The following is a 15,229-nucleotide window of genomic DNA, read 5'->3' on the forward strand; positions in this document are numbered from 1 at the left end:
AAAAATCATAGCTCGCAAATAACTGTTGACACTTTTCCATTGTCTGCAAATAAGTGTCTTTGACTGACACAATAATAAAGACTCAGACAGAAACTGTTCTTGTCGCGACTGACTTAGCTCGCTCGCGCTCTGATCGAGACAGTCATTTCTGTTTTCATTTCGCTCAAGTCAAACACTGATCGATTGCTTGAGTTGAATGAAGAAAATTGTCTTTTGCGTATGTATGGGTAAACGGGTAAACACGCGATTGATGCGTTCTTACCCTCCAGTACCAAATGTCCCCGGTCGACAATGTCGCCGCATCGTCGACTATACCGAAGTCGGCAGAATTAAATTCTGCCGGCGTCGACATGTAAAAGACCTGCCGACGTACCGTCGACGTTCAGAGGAAATTTCTTTGCAAATGTCCCTCAAAACATTTTCGAAAAACCATCCGCGGACATACCATCGACTATGTCGCTCAGTTGTCCCGATTGTCCTTATTGCTAGGCCATCTAATGTTAAATGTCGCCGCAACTCAAATGAGCGTGTCGCCGCTATGTCCCCCAAGACAGCGGACATGTCCCCGTAAACTCGACGGAGAGTCTCCGCAGACACGTACTGCAGGGTATTTACATGTACACGGTAGGCAAAGATCATTTCTGTTGAGTTTTTTGGTCAAACTGTCTTTTGTTGAGACTCTTTGTGTGATCAAAAACCTTTTTACTCTTTACGCCAGGGCCCGGCACAAAGAGAGCGCTAGAAAAATGTAGTTGTATGTGTGCACTTGCTTGTGTGCGTGTGTTGCTTTACACTGCGCAAAATGAAAGTTGACAAAATTTTGCCTCAAATCAAGAAAACGAGTACAGCAGCTAAACTGATGCATGAGAAAGATAGAAAAACAAAGTAGCGATCAATTTTTTTCATGTGTCATCTCTCAACAAAGCGACATAGACCTGCTTGCGTCGAAATGCTGAAGAAAACTAAATCCATCTTGATTTTTTTGTGTGAGGACTTCGGCAGCCGTTCGGTTACACGCATACGACGAGCCGAACGTGTTCGTCCCCCGGGGATATGAGTGCCTGGCTCTGATTTAAAACAAAACAAAAAGTGCCGCTCAGAGAGAGATCGCACAGTGGGGCCTTCTGGCATTTAGCATTGCAAAAATCATAGCGTTTAAACCAATAAATCGATTTCAAAAATGTAAAAAGCATATGATAAAGAATACCTTAAGCTTCAAAATGAATGTTTGTCAAAAGTGCTGGGTGTTCGTGGTGCTGTAATATTCAAGGTCAAAGTCAGAAAATATTTCCAAGCCTGTTTTTCCTTTAAAAATGGATCGAAACCCGGGTTTTTTCAATCACAAATGGAATTTTTCATTGTTTTAGACGACTATGTAACATTTTTTAATGTTTTAGTTTGATTTTTTAACATAATTACAAAAAAAAAAAAAAAATTTTTTTTAAATTTTTTTTAGGTTAATTTTGAAAATTTGCTATTGATGGCTGATTTTCTTCAAAATAATTTTCAATATTTACATCAGTATCTAATAAACTCAACATTTTGGGACAATAGTTGCTATTTTCCAAATCCTTTCGTGATCGCACGTGTCTCAGTGATGCAATAAGTGGGTCCGAAGAGGCTGCTAGCATGCTAAAAAGGTCTTTATTTTGTCTAACACGAGAAGTTTTTAATGTGTTAGTGTATCTGAACCTTTTGTAGTCCTTGTTTTTACATTCCTGTGCTTCTTCCGTGAGCCAAAATCCTATGTACCGTTGGGGTAAGTTTTTTTTGCGGATACAATTCAGTCAAAAGATGAGCAGTCTTTGAAGTATATTCGGCAAATTTTTCACCATTTACCATTTCCTTGCAATTTATAACATTCAAGATAACAGCCAACCTTTTAATGATCTCTTGACTAACACCTGTTATTAAAGATGTCACTTCATAATTTTCAAGAAATCTCCTTGAAGTATTTCCATCATTCGTGTTTCGGTATTACCCTTTTTGTATTAATTAGGTAAACAACTTAATATTTACATCCAATTAGGTAAACGGAAATAAAAACGACCAAACCACAAACAGGACAAACTTTTCATCAACTTAAATAACAAGTCTTGTCAATAATAAGTCTTGTCATTTTTTCCAAAGCAGGTAATTAGCAATTTATCATTGTAGAAAGGCATATACATATGTAAGGTAGAATTTGCAAAACAGCATTACGCAATGTTATCATTTAAATGCAAAGAAGCTACAGGTCAATAGGCATGCGCTCTTCTTCTTCCTTATACCTGCAGCGCATTTTTTTGGCGAGGTCGCTGTCGCAGGTCTCCGCATATTGGGACTATATACATCTGATAGGTAAATATTTCACCTACCTAGTGTATGTAGTCCGGTATTGATACTCGTTGAGTCTTCCTAGTTTTATTCAAAGTTCAAAAAATGCCAATATTTAGTACATTTTTTAAACGCTTCTAGTTCAATAACTATTTAAGTAATTTATGAAACATGCTATTAATAAAGAACATACTTTTCAGATAAAACCAAAAAATCCAAGATAGATTGTTGAAATCGCCCAATATTCAGTTTTAAAGTTGCGATTTTTTTTTTAAATTTTAATTTTTTCATTTTCACTAAAAATGTCTCAACTTTGGGCGCCTCTAGCACCCATGAATCTCAACCAATTTCAAAAATTTTTCGGATTCATAATCTCTGAAGTATTTCCTATCGATTGCATATATCATTTTTGCCAAACGCGATCATGAAAAAACGTATTTTTGCAACGCTATCCGAGCAGAGGCCCAACTGTGGATCGTTTCTGGAGAATCTTTTCGGTTTTGATACGAAGCAGAGCATATGAGAAAAACGATCAACTGTCATTTGCGAGCTATGTAAAAAATGTATACAAACCAAGTTTCACTTCAATAGCTTTAAATTTAGACTTTATGCCAAAATAAACGCAAAAAAAAAAAACACTGTGCTATGTCGCGTTGTTGGATAAATGCACAAGAAACAATTCTTATTTATTTTCTTGCAGCAGATCATCGATTGTGCTGGTTTGAGCGATTGGGCCATATTTTACCCACTCTTCATTTTTCGCAGTGTAAAACACACACATACACTGACTCTCTTTGTGCCTACCCCCCTGCAAGCATTTGGAAGACTGTTTTAACAGAAATCGTCTTGATGAGTCTTTTTTGAGTCCCCTTGACGATTAAAAAACAACTAATCTTCTGGGCGATCGAAAGAAGACTCATAAATGACCCTTCCATATGCTCAAAGTATGATTGGTTTGAAATACAAAAACGAAATGCAAAGCAATCGCCAAATGAGCATGCAGGTGATTAAAATATGATCATTGCTTGGTTTTGCTTTCTTACTATGCACTCATATTCTGCTTGCTTGGCTGATCCAAAAGCGATTCTTATTTAAGCTTTCAATTAGATCTAAGTTAAACGGCACTTTTTCTTCAGCACATGCCAAAATGTGAAAATTTTGTCATTCGATCGAGAAAGTGCAAAGTGCAAATAATATATCAATTTATTTTGAATATCTATTTACCTTTTTTTTGTTATTTTTTAAGATCATATATGTATAATAAATAAAAATTATATTAAAAAACAAATTACTTTCGTTGCAAATTATTGAAAATTTCATTCGAATATGAGTCAGAAATGATTAAATTATGACTCGTGGAAGACTCTTTTATGATTAAAAGTTGACTTGTGGAAGACTCTTTTATTATTAGAAGATGACTTGTGGAAGGCTCTAAAAAAAGAGTCATAAGGGTACCATTTTCTCCCGACGAATGGGCCATTTACAGTCGACGGCATAAGTATTTTGACAAACAAAATTTTCAGAGGATATGTTAAAGTTTTTTTTTTAAAAGACCATAAAAAAGAAAAGAAATAATTTTGGTGAAAAGATATGAATATCCGCAGTTTATTTAACTCAAAAAAGAATTCCTAAAATAAACATTAATAATCAGAAAATTCGAAGTAACAAAATGCATGGTGACAAAAGTATTTTGACAAATGTCAAAAATAATAAAAATGAATACAATTTTACGTTTCAACGTATTGTTTTCTATGTTCAATAAAAAATATACCCTCCTTTAGCATTTATTACTTTTTATAGACGTCTCGGTACCGAATCTACCAAGTTACGGATAAATCCAACGAAATGTGTCTCCAGAGCTCTCCAACCTCAGAAATAGTGTCCTGTCGTGTCCTTTCGAGATCAGCACAACGCTGTCGCTTAATAGGTTTTCAATGATGTTCACATCAGGACTTTGCGGTGGCCAATCGAGTACATTTACTTCATTTTCATTAAAAAAACTTGTTATCATTTTTGCCTTATGGCATGGCGCATTGTCCTGCTGGAAAAAAAGGACTCTCCGATAAGTTTATCCCCTGAAGGCAAAGCATGATCTTTAATGACGGTAAAATATTTGTCTTTCGTCATGGTTCCATCGACGGAAACCAAATCTCCTACGCCGTTATAAGCAACGCATCCCCAAAACATAACTGACCCACCCCAATGGCTAACTTTTTCACAAATCGGTCTTCTTTTTTTGATGTGTGATCTTTGGCATTCTCACATAAACTTTTTTTTGGAGCAGTGGAAGCTAAAGGAGCTTGCATCACTCCAGAAAACTTGACGCCAAAACGATTGGGGCTTAGCAATATATTTTTTGGCAAATTCGAGACGTTTGAGTTTGTTTCTGGCAGTAATCTGGGGAATATCTCTGGCAACATACGTTCCAAACTCTGCTTCCTTGAGGCGCCTTCGAATTGACCTTTCGCTAATTATAATATCGGTCGTATCAGCGAGCTCCCGGGCAACTGTTTTGGGCATCTCTAAAGGGTTTTCTTTAAATTTACGCAGAATATAACGATCCGTGGTCTCAGTTGTCCTGCGAGGTCTACCACTTCGCGGCAGGTTTTTGACGGATTGGTATTTTTTAAACTTGTTTATTTGATAATAAACAGTTTGGCGAGAAACATTTACATTTACAGTTACTGATATTTTCTACAGAAATACCAGAGTTATACTTCGCCACCATTTCACACTTGACCATGTCACTTAATTTATTTGCTTTATCCCTTAATGTCGCAAAACAAATAAGTCAAATTTATTATACCCTTGCAAAAAGGGTATATTAATTTTGGTCAGAAGTGTGCAACGCATAGAACGAAGCATCTCCGACCATACAAAGTATATATATTCTTGATCAGCACGACGAGACGAGTTCAACTAGCCATGTCCGTCCGTCCGTCTGGATCAACGCAAACTCCTAGACCGTAAGAGCTACAGAGCTCTTTTGCACGTAGGCTTGTATATACTGCAGGGGTTGTATATCTTGGATTCAGCCGGAACGGACCACTATATCATGTAGCTCCCATACAAACCCGAAAGTCACGAACAGTGACTTTTCTCAATAACTTTGTTATTTTCTATGTTATTATCGTGAAACTTAATATTAATTATTTATTACGCTTATAAACGACTGTGCCAAATTTGATCAAGATCGGATGACTATATCATATAGCTCCCATAGGAACGATCGGTCGAAAACAGTGACTTTTGTAAATAACTTCGTTACTTTTACCGCGATTGCTTTCAAATTAAACATTTGTTAGTTTAATATATCTGTTAATGACTGTGTCGAATTTGATAAAGATCAGGTAACTATATCATATAGCTCCCATAGGAACGATCGGTGGAAAACAGTGACTTTGATCAATATCTTCGTTATTTCCTATGATTGTAGGCCATTCTTTCGCAAACATAAGCCTTTTTAGATAAAACGTTCTTTCACATTGATGGCTAATATGTAAGGAAAGAGTTACCAAAAAAGTTGCGCGGTCGAAGTTAGCCCCGGCCCTCTGGTTTTTTATTTCATTGAACTAAATATTGAACAATAATAACCACGTGTGATAATTGTTTACTCTTGAGCAGATTTTTAAAGACAATACTGAGAATGTCAAAATACTTTTGTCCACCTCTCATCAGCTAACGAAAGACAATAAAGCAAAAATTAAGAAAATGCATAAAGCAATTGAAGAAAAAAAATTTTCATTCTGCTTTATTATTAACTGTTATATGCATTTCTTATAAAATAGGAACCGTTAACTACTCAATTTCTTCAAAACAAATCGCTAAAGAGAGCAACAACTTTTGTCAAAATACTTGTGCCGTCGACTGTATGATCAGAAAATAAGCGCAAATATGACTATTTTCAATCGTCGCGCGACTCATAAAAGACTCTGTTAACTTCAAAAATGCTTGCAGGCCTGATGTAAATGTCTTAATGCACATTAAGCTCTCGTCGATGTACTGAACATTAACACCAAGCACTCCGCGGTGCACCGTGTGGCCGGATTGACTTTGAGGCAGAGGATTCTGTTTCTTAAGGCTTCGACCTTTGTTTTCTTAATTAGGCTACATTTCTCTTCGACTAATCTTATAACATTCCTTAAATTAACAGATGTCTAGTCCTTGAAAGTGCAATACAGTAGAGCTGGGAAACTATCGATAAAGGCGCCATTCGATATTTTCGATGTTTTGAGAGCAAAAATTCGATACTATCGATAGTGCTACTTTCGATAATGCTTTTGACAAAAACTTAGAATCATTTGCATTTTTTATCAATAAAATAAGCAACCATAAATTTATTTGTATTGGTCACAGAAGCGTTTCTTCTCAAAACGTAGTAAACGGTGATGTTGTTTTTGATGTATGTATTTAAACAAACTTTGCTAATATTCTCGTTCGTTTTTTGAATTCGCTCTATCATGTAAAAATCACTGTTCCATTGAGTAGGAACTTCTTGTTTAAGACTGTATTTTGTTTCTCCATCTTGGCAGTCTTTCGGCTTTTTGTACGCTGTCAAACTGGACTTAAAATACGCCACTGCACAGTGGTTCCGCCCATAGGCCAAAATTCGAAAACATCATCACAAAATATTAAAAAAAATTCACACTATTTATCTCATAAATGTCCATTCTCAAATAGTGCAAACTGCTTTTTGCTGAAATTCTAACGGTTCTTTCTAAAAATAGAACCAAAAGCTTGAACACGTGTTCATATTTTACGCACAGCTGCACGCTTAACGGCATTAATCTGTAGCAACGTGAACTTGCAATTTGTGTGGTAAACGATTGAGTGCTCCTAAATTAATTATTTAAAATGGAGTTTCAAGTTAAAGGTATTTACTTTTTACTAAAAAAATAATAAATCTGAATTATTTTTTTTAACTCCAGTATAATTATTGTTTAAAGAAACCTATATGTTTGTAACGTTTTTGTGAATGTTTTTTATGTTTACTTAAACTTTTAGTTGTGTTCCACAATTTACCCCAAAATGTCTTCTATTTCACATTATTTATCTGTGTTTTAAGATAATAAAAGTGTTTAAGTTACTTGCCGAAATTCGCCGATGTGCTTGCAATCTTTAATATACTAACTCATCATCGTCTTGTTTTTCAAGGTTAAATTTGCCCAGCGAAGCCTCTGTGTCGTCTTGTTATTGTGTTGCTGTGTTTTGTTACTTCTATCGTGTTTGTCTACAATTTTCAATGGTCATTTAATTTATGTTGTTTTTAAATAATTCCAATTATTTTTTAATATATGTATGTTCTTAATTTTTTATTTTGGAAGGCGATACGAAACACTGTGTGATTACACGCCTGAATGTACATATTTCATTTATGGTGCACAAAAATAGGTACTAAAACCGAAAAACAACAACAATTAATCAGTTCTGTGCAACTTGAAATTGAGAAGGAGGGCTACGAAGCTGACTTAAGCCAATTAATGAAATCAATTGGTTTCATATGCAAGAAGCTTGAAGCGTTTTGGACATATTACAACCGCAAAAAATCATCCGTTCTCCAATATAAATGCGCTTGGTTGAATGAAAATGTGTCAATTTTAGTAAATTCATCTAAGCCAACATCGGAAAGTGCTCAACGTGGCCGTCCTAAACTCGGTTTTTCGGAATCTTCAGCGAGAACAAAACGACGACGTATAGCTCAGCTGAACGAGATCGATGAATCTGCTGTTTCTGCTTTGCGCAATGACAATCAAACGCAAAATTTATTGCCAGCAGATCCTATCGAAGTTACTTCGCTTTTAATGGAGACCGGCATGTCAAAAAACCAATATTTGGTGATAAGGGACTTCGTTAATAACAAAATATCCATTGATTTTGTTCCAAGCTATCAAAAAAAAAAAGAGATATCCGGATAATATTTCTGTGGACGAATCTTACGCCGAAGTCGAGTTGCAAAATCTTTTGGACAACACAGCATCGAGCATACTGGAACTTCAAGCTGATGTTGTCAAAACAGCCTGTGAGGGTTCGGTTGATAATTTTATATTAATTGGAAAGTGGGGATTTGATGGAAGTACAGGTCATAGCGAATATAAGCAAAAGTATTCCAATGACGGCTTGGAGGACAAAAGCTTATTTGTTACCTCATTTGTACCTTTGCAACTCATTTCAACAGTTGACCAAAAATTTTTTTGGAAAAACCCCCGGCCTTCGTCAACACGTTACTGCAGGCCAGTTCGATTCCAGTTTAAAAAGAAACGAGCGAAGTGTCACTGGCAGAAGAAAAAGATTTTAAGGATAAAATCAAACTTTTAAAGCCGACTGAACTATCTATCAACAAAAGAAATATTAACGTTAAACATAGTTTACAACTGACAATGGTGGATGGAAAGGTCTGCAATGCTTTAAGCGAGTCGTCTTCTGCCAAGTGCTATATATGTGGTGCCAATCCAACACAGATGAATAACTTGGCCGTTTGCTTAAAAAAGTCGCTTTGAAGAAATATTTTGAATTTGGTCTTTCGCCTCTTCATGCAAAAATACGTTTTTTTGAATACTTTTTGCATATATCCTATAAGTCCGTCATTAAAATGTGGCAAGCTAGAGGAAATGAACAAAAACAAAAAGTCATGGAAAGAAAAATCAAAATTCAAAAGGATTTTCGTGAAAAACTTGGTTTAATTGTAGACAAGCCCAGAGATGGAGGTAGAGGCTCATCAAACGACGGAAATACGACAAGAACATTTTTTTCCAATCCAAGGTTGGCTTCCGAAATAACAGGAATAAATGAGAATCTCATCTATCGGTGTGCCACCATACTTCAAGCTCTATCATCGGGGTATAAAATTAATGCCGACAAATTTAACGCATATGCCCTCGATACTGCCAAGGATCTCATCAAAGAGTATTCGTGGTACTATATGCCAGCTACGGTGCATAAAGTTCTTATTCATGGATCTGCAATAATAGAACACGCAATTGTTTCTATTGGAGAGCTTTCGGAGGAAGCTGCAGAATTAAATAATAAAGAATTAAAAAAATGTAGACTTAATCACAGCCGGAAAATGTCACGCGTTATTACAAACACAGATATAATACATTCACTCCTTTTACGGTCCGACCCATTTATAACCGGTCAGAGAAATGTTCCAAAAAAAAGATAACTCAAAGTTATTTGACTCTGTATATAGCTAATTAGAGGATTCGTTATAAATATTTTTAAAAATAATTATAAGTTTTGCTTCAATTTCACAGAACTAAATTTTTATCTTTTTTGATTAATTTATTTATTTGGTTATGGGTGGGATATGGGGCTTAGCTGGCGTGCGCTCCAATAAATCACCTTCATCTTTTTGCCACTAAATTTAAATATTTTTTGTAAGCCTTTGTGAAAATTTTAACATCCTACCACCACTAGAAGTATTTTTGGCCACCAGCCCCATATAAGCGCAACCAGTGTGCACTGTATTCTTACACTTTGTTAATATATCGGCCAAGTAATTCAAATTTTTGACAGCCCTGCACAACTTAATTAATCGAGTGAGCAAAGCAGGGAACATTTTTCTTTTTGAGCAGTTCGCATGCTTTCAACATTGCACTTGCATTAACTGTTACAATTGCAACGATTTTGGTAGAAGTTTTCCATTTGTCAAAAACAGCTTAAAGTGTTTCTTTTGTTTTCTTGCTGTGTGATTTGTCTCACTAATTAGTTTTTTGTTGACAAAACTGCACTTTGCAGCTTGAATTCTTTTGTAACAAATGTGCAAGTCACCGTTATACATATATGCTTCATTAGCCACAGACGTCCACAGATCTAGAGCTCAGGGAGCCAACCATCTTTTGTTTTTCGCCTATGGGCATATACAAATACAATAAAAAATATCAAAGAAGTTAAATTCGGCTATGCCGAAGCTCAAAATATGTTTTCTGCAATTTCATGGGGATACTCCAATTTTTATGAAATTTTTTTGAAAATGTGTCTTGTATAGCTATGTTATATAGTGGTCCGATCCTGACAATTTTCATACTTAATCTGCTCCAGATAAAAAACAGCACACAAAAAAAATTTCAGCCCGATAGCTCTTAAGATGGCTGGGTAAAATTCATACGCACGGACGGGTATAAAAAGTAGAATTATTTTATTTATTCTTAAATAATTGTGTGACATGATTATTATATGTAACATAGTGTTTGTTGGGTTATATCGATAGGCAGATTTTTGTGGGAAATATTTTACATGCAAAGAAATGCTTCTGGGATATATGTACATACCAAGCGTCAACAAAAGCGAAAAAGAAAGAAAAAATATTCCAAAGTGCAATTAATATTGGTAAATTTTGTGTTTACAAGTAGTTTTAGATAAAAATAATTAGAATAATTACTTTCTTGCAGGCCATCAAATCGATCCACAACGTCAATGGAGACGGCAATTCCATTGGAGCAGCGCTTTTAGCGGCGGAAATTTTTCTTATAGGAAAGAAATAAGTAGCAAGTTTTAAAATTACAATAAGCAAGAATTTTGAGTATACACTAATTGTATATTATTGTTATTTTTCAGGATTAGCCCCATAGGAGGACCCAGAACAAGGATTGCATGCATCGCGGCCCAAAGGAGGACTCTAGACGAGGATCGCATCCGTCCCTGAAGAGCAGCAGCTCCGTAGACAGGCAGCTGGTAAGCGATCTTTAGCCGTTTTGGTTGCAGCAACACAAATAAGGAGAAAAATAGAAGTGTTGTTTTCTTATTAGTGCTTTTTTCTCTTTTTTTTTTTCCAGATTTGGCCCAAGTGGTGTACTCTCAGACGAAAGGAAGCGTCAATTAAGAAGGATGGGACGGTCCTTTTTTATTGCGCCCCACATGGGAGGTACATCTGGTCCACCTGGAGGCCCGTCTGGAGAAAGTTGACTGAAAGCGGGAGGGTCGAGATTGCACTAGAATCAACTGGGTGAAAGTGAGTAAAGAAAGGATTAACAGTTTTGTGCACCTTCTTGGGTGGTAATATCTCTTTTTTGTTCGTTTTAGCTTCTGAGCTATGATCAATCTCGTGCAGGAGCTCGTTTTCGCTTTGCTCAAGATTTTTTGAGAGCTGCTGGTCAGTATAGATAATACTTTCCCCAGGCTTGAGCAGAGGCAAGATTAGCCGCTGGATCTGAAGGGGCTGGTACTTTATTCGCTCTTCTATGTTTTGCTTCTTTTTTGTTTTTGGAGCTCATTTTTAGCATAGCTCGCAAATGACAGTTGATCGTTTTTCTCATATGCTCTGCTTCGTATCAAAACCGAAAAGATTCTCCAGAAACGATCTCTCTCTGAGCGGCACTTTTTGTTTTATTTTAAATTGTTTTTTGTCAACCGCTTTGCATTGACTCATTCGTGTGACGCTCTCAAATGAGTGTCGCGTAAAGAGTAAAACGATTTTTGATCACACAAAGAGTCTCAACAAAAGACAGTTTGACCAAAAAACTCAACAGAAATGATCTTTGCCTACCGTGTACATGTAAATACATACATACATACATATACATAAATTTAAATAAGAACGCATCAATCGCGTATGTTTACCCATACATACGCAAAAGACAATTTTCTTCATTCAACTCAAGCAATCGATCAGTGTTTGACTTGAGCGAAATGAAAACAGAAATGACTGTCTCGATCAGAGCGCGAGCGAGCTAAGTCAGTCGCGACAAGAACAGTTTCTGTCTGAGTCTTTATTATTGTGTCAGTCAAAGACATTTATTTGCAGACAATAGAAAAGTGTCAACAGTTATTTGCGAGCTATGATTTTTAGTAATTTATAGAGGGCACTATCAAAGTGGGCCGTAGCCTCCTGTTTCTTTCGCTGCTCTAGATGAATGACTGCTTGGGCTTGTGGAGTCTGCTGGTTTAGCTGCTGTGTCACTACATGGATATGATGTGTAGAAGCTGCTGATGGTTGTTGTCGATTCGCGGTTGCTGCTGACGAGTGTTGAGCTGCTGGTTTCTGCTGCTGTGATAGGTGAGTATTAATTTGTTGAGACGATGGATTTACTACAGTTGTGTGAGATGCTGCTTGTGGCTGTTGTATTAATGCCGTTTGTTGCTGTGCAAGTACATGCAGATTTATTGGACTGGCCGCTGCATGCTGTTGTCGCGTCACCTAGAGGTGAGGAGCATGTTCCATCACTTGCTGCTGTATTGGAGCCGATGAATTTAAACGATCTGAGGCTGCCAAATGCTGCTGTAGTGCTATCGCTTGTTGTTGTTGCTGTGCTGTAGTTTACTGTTGGTGCTGTTGGGCCACTATGCCTTGATGATCTAGAGTTGCTGCTGATGCTGGGCCACTGCATCAGAAAGGTGATGTGTGGCTGATTGGTGCAGCTGCGGTATGTGCAAATTTGTTTGTAACTCGACTTATATTATTGGCAGTTTCGTGAGGTGTTCCCAATTGTTGTAAGTTTTCTGTCGTAATTTGCGGAGCAGATGCTTGGAGATTTGCTGTGCTGGCTATGAAGAGTTACTGCCGTGACGCCTGGAGCTGAGAGGCATGTGCTGTGAGCTGCTACCCTGCTGTTTGTTGCTGCTGCTGCTGTTGTTGTTGAGTTGCAGTATTTGGAGGATCTGGAGTTGATGATTGCTGCTGCTAGAGGTCAACAGCTGTTTGTTGCTGCTGTTGCTGTAGAGTTGCAGCATTTGAAGGATCTGGAGTTGATGATTGCTTCTGCTGGGGGCCAAAAGCAGATGAAAAGTTCTGAGCTGATGCTACATGTTGCTGTTGGTTGAGCTGGTGAGTGATATATATGTGGTGAGTTCCGAGCTGCTAACATTTTTTGCTGTTGTGTAGAGTATCTGGGCCAGGAAAGCCTTGTAGGAGTAAACGGGTTTTCCAGGATTTTTCTCATTTCCACATTTGTCCTTGGGTGGAGATAGGCAATCGCACACATGCCGAATCATACTTGTGTTCCATAGAGTTTACATTGTGTTGTCGCGAATAAAAGCATTTGTGCTAAATAAGTCTGAAACCGTAATATTTCTTACCAGCTTGTTGTGCGCTCCACAGATTTGTTTAAACAGAGTTTCCGAGATCACGCTGCCTCATACTGGATAGGTTTAGGATAGGTACAATAATTTGCTTAAAAACAGTGACTTTGCATCGTGTGCTAAGTGAGCTCTTTTCCCCGATGAGCCATTTCAGGCGGTGATAAATGGCTTTGGCTTGTACACATAGATGAGTTGTGATTTTTTAAAATCAGCCTACTATCTATTGTGACTCCCAGATATTTAAATTGACCAGCATTTTTTATAGGCTTTCCATCAATATTTATTAGATGAGATCTTAGAGCCGGAGAAATGTTTCGTTTTGTGTGTAGGACATGAACAGTTTTCTCATTGTTTATCGTGAAGCACCACGTTTTTGATCATCTAGTGAATTCACTTAGATATTTTTGCGTTTTCCTGATGGCCATGTAGGCGTTTTTATTAGCGGAGACGACTATCGTGTCGTCTGCGAACGTTGAGAGTAGGATCTCGGGGTCCTTTGTGGCTTTACAAAGGAAGGCATGTTTGAAAATATAATCTGGTGTTGACATGTCAGTGGAGTATATGTATATTGAAAAGAAGGGGGCTCAGGACACTGCCTTGAATAAACAGTATGACAGGAGTTTGGCCAATTTGTTCAACAACCCCAAAAGCTTCGGTAATATCTACAATTACGGTAGAGCTGTATTCCTTTTGATCACGTCACTTTTGTACGAATTGAGTGACTCTTGCAAGTTGGTGCTTAGTGCTGTGATTTTTTCGAAAACCAAACTGATGGTTTGGAATGGCCCTGCGAAAGGTTGAGCACTTAAGGAGTCTCGTTGCCAGCAATGTCTCAAAGATCTTAGAAAAGCCTGAGAGTAAACTTATAGGTCTGTATGATTTTACTTCTGAGGCACTTGTTTTTTGGTTTTAAGATCATAACTATAGTCGCAGATTTTCATGCTAAAGGAAAATAACTATGCCGGAGGATATTGTTGTAGACATTCAGGAGAAATCAAAATGCTTTGATAGGTAGGACTTTTATGAAGGCGTTGTCAATGCGGTCATGTCCAGGCGTTTTTTTGTTGATTAATTTTCTAATCTCTTTGAAGTTCCAGTCATGTGATGGGTCTTGCAAACAGTGAGGCGGACTGGAAGCCCATGTTAGAGTACTTTGTAAGAGAGAAGAGTCTGCCAAAGCCGCCCACCCGGAGGGAGGGGTATTGATCATAAGCCAGATTTATGAATACCGGGACGTGGTCCGAGGAAAGTTCTGGTAAAGAGTAAGTTATTAATCTGTCTTTGTGAATTCCAGAATAGATGGAGATGTCGATAGCAGATGTATTTTTAGACCTGTGATGAGGATAATGAGTAGGGCTTCCTGTTGCAAGGATCTCTAGCCTCTTGTCAGCATTTACTGGATCGATCAGGGCTATACCTCGCTTGCAGGACCGTATGTTGCCCCATCAGCAATGCTTAGCGTTGAAGTCATCTGCTAGAATGAACTTTGGACCTCGGGAAGAGCGAATATTCATAAAAAGGTATTTGAAGTCCGTTTGGGACCATTTCAATACAGGCTGGCTGTAGATCCCTGCCAGCGTTATGTATTGGCTACCACCCAGCTTAATAAAAATCAATGCGCATTGGTGAAGATCGTTTTCGATGGCTGGAACCGCCATGTGTTGAACGCAACTTCGGACTAGGATTGCTGCACCGCCCTTTTTTCTGCCAGAGGGGTGGCAGGCAAGGTAAGTGAGGTAACCTTTGATTTTTAGTTTGCTGTTTACTGAAAGTTTGTGTTTTTTTTATCGATGCGCGTTTCCGTGTGCGATTTTCAGGTGGGTTGATCTGGTCATAAAAAGAAGGTAAGTAACTAAAGAATAAGAATAAGAATAAGCTGTGAGTTAATTAATTTATT

The 15,229-nt window shown here is 37.5% G+C and overlaps 1 long non-coding RNA gene across 1 annotated transcript; it reads left to right on the top strand.

Moving 5' to 3' along the window:
- Positions 1–10,872: 10,872 nt before the first annotated feature.
- On the top strand, positions 10,873–12,912 carry LOC137572536 (uncharacterized). The gene is made up of 6 exons (XR_011031699.1): positions 10,873–10,989; positions 11,091–11,266; positions 11,338–11,476; positions 12,139–12,310; positions 12,413–12,648; positions 12,721–12,912. It is a non-coding gene; the product is annotated as an uncharacterized lncRNA (long non-coding RNA).
- Positions 12,913–15,229: the final 2,317 nt, after the last annotated feature.

The sequence above is a fragment of the Drosophila tropicalis genome, unplaced genomic scaffold, assembly GCF_018151085.1.
Source record: "Drosophila tropicalis isolate 14030-0801.00 unplaced genomic scaffold, ASM1815108v1 contig_381, whole genome shotgun sequence".
Taxonomy (NCBI): domain Eukaryota; kingdom Metazoa; phylum Arthropoda; class Insecta; order Diptera; family Drosophilidae; genus Drosophila; species Drosophila tropicalis.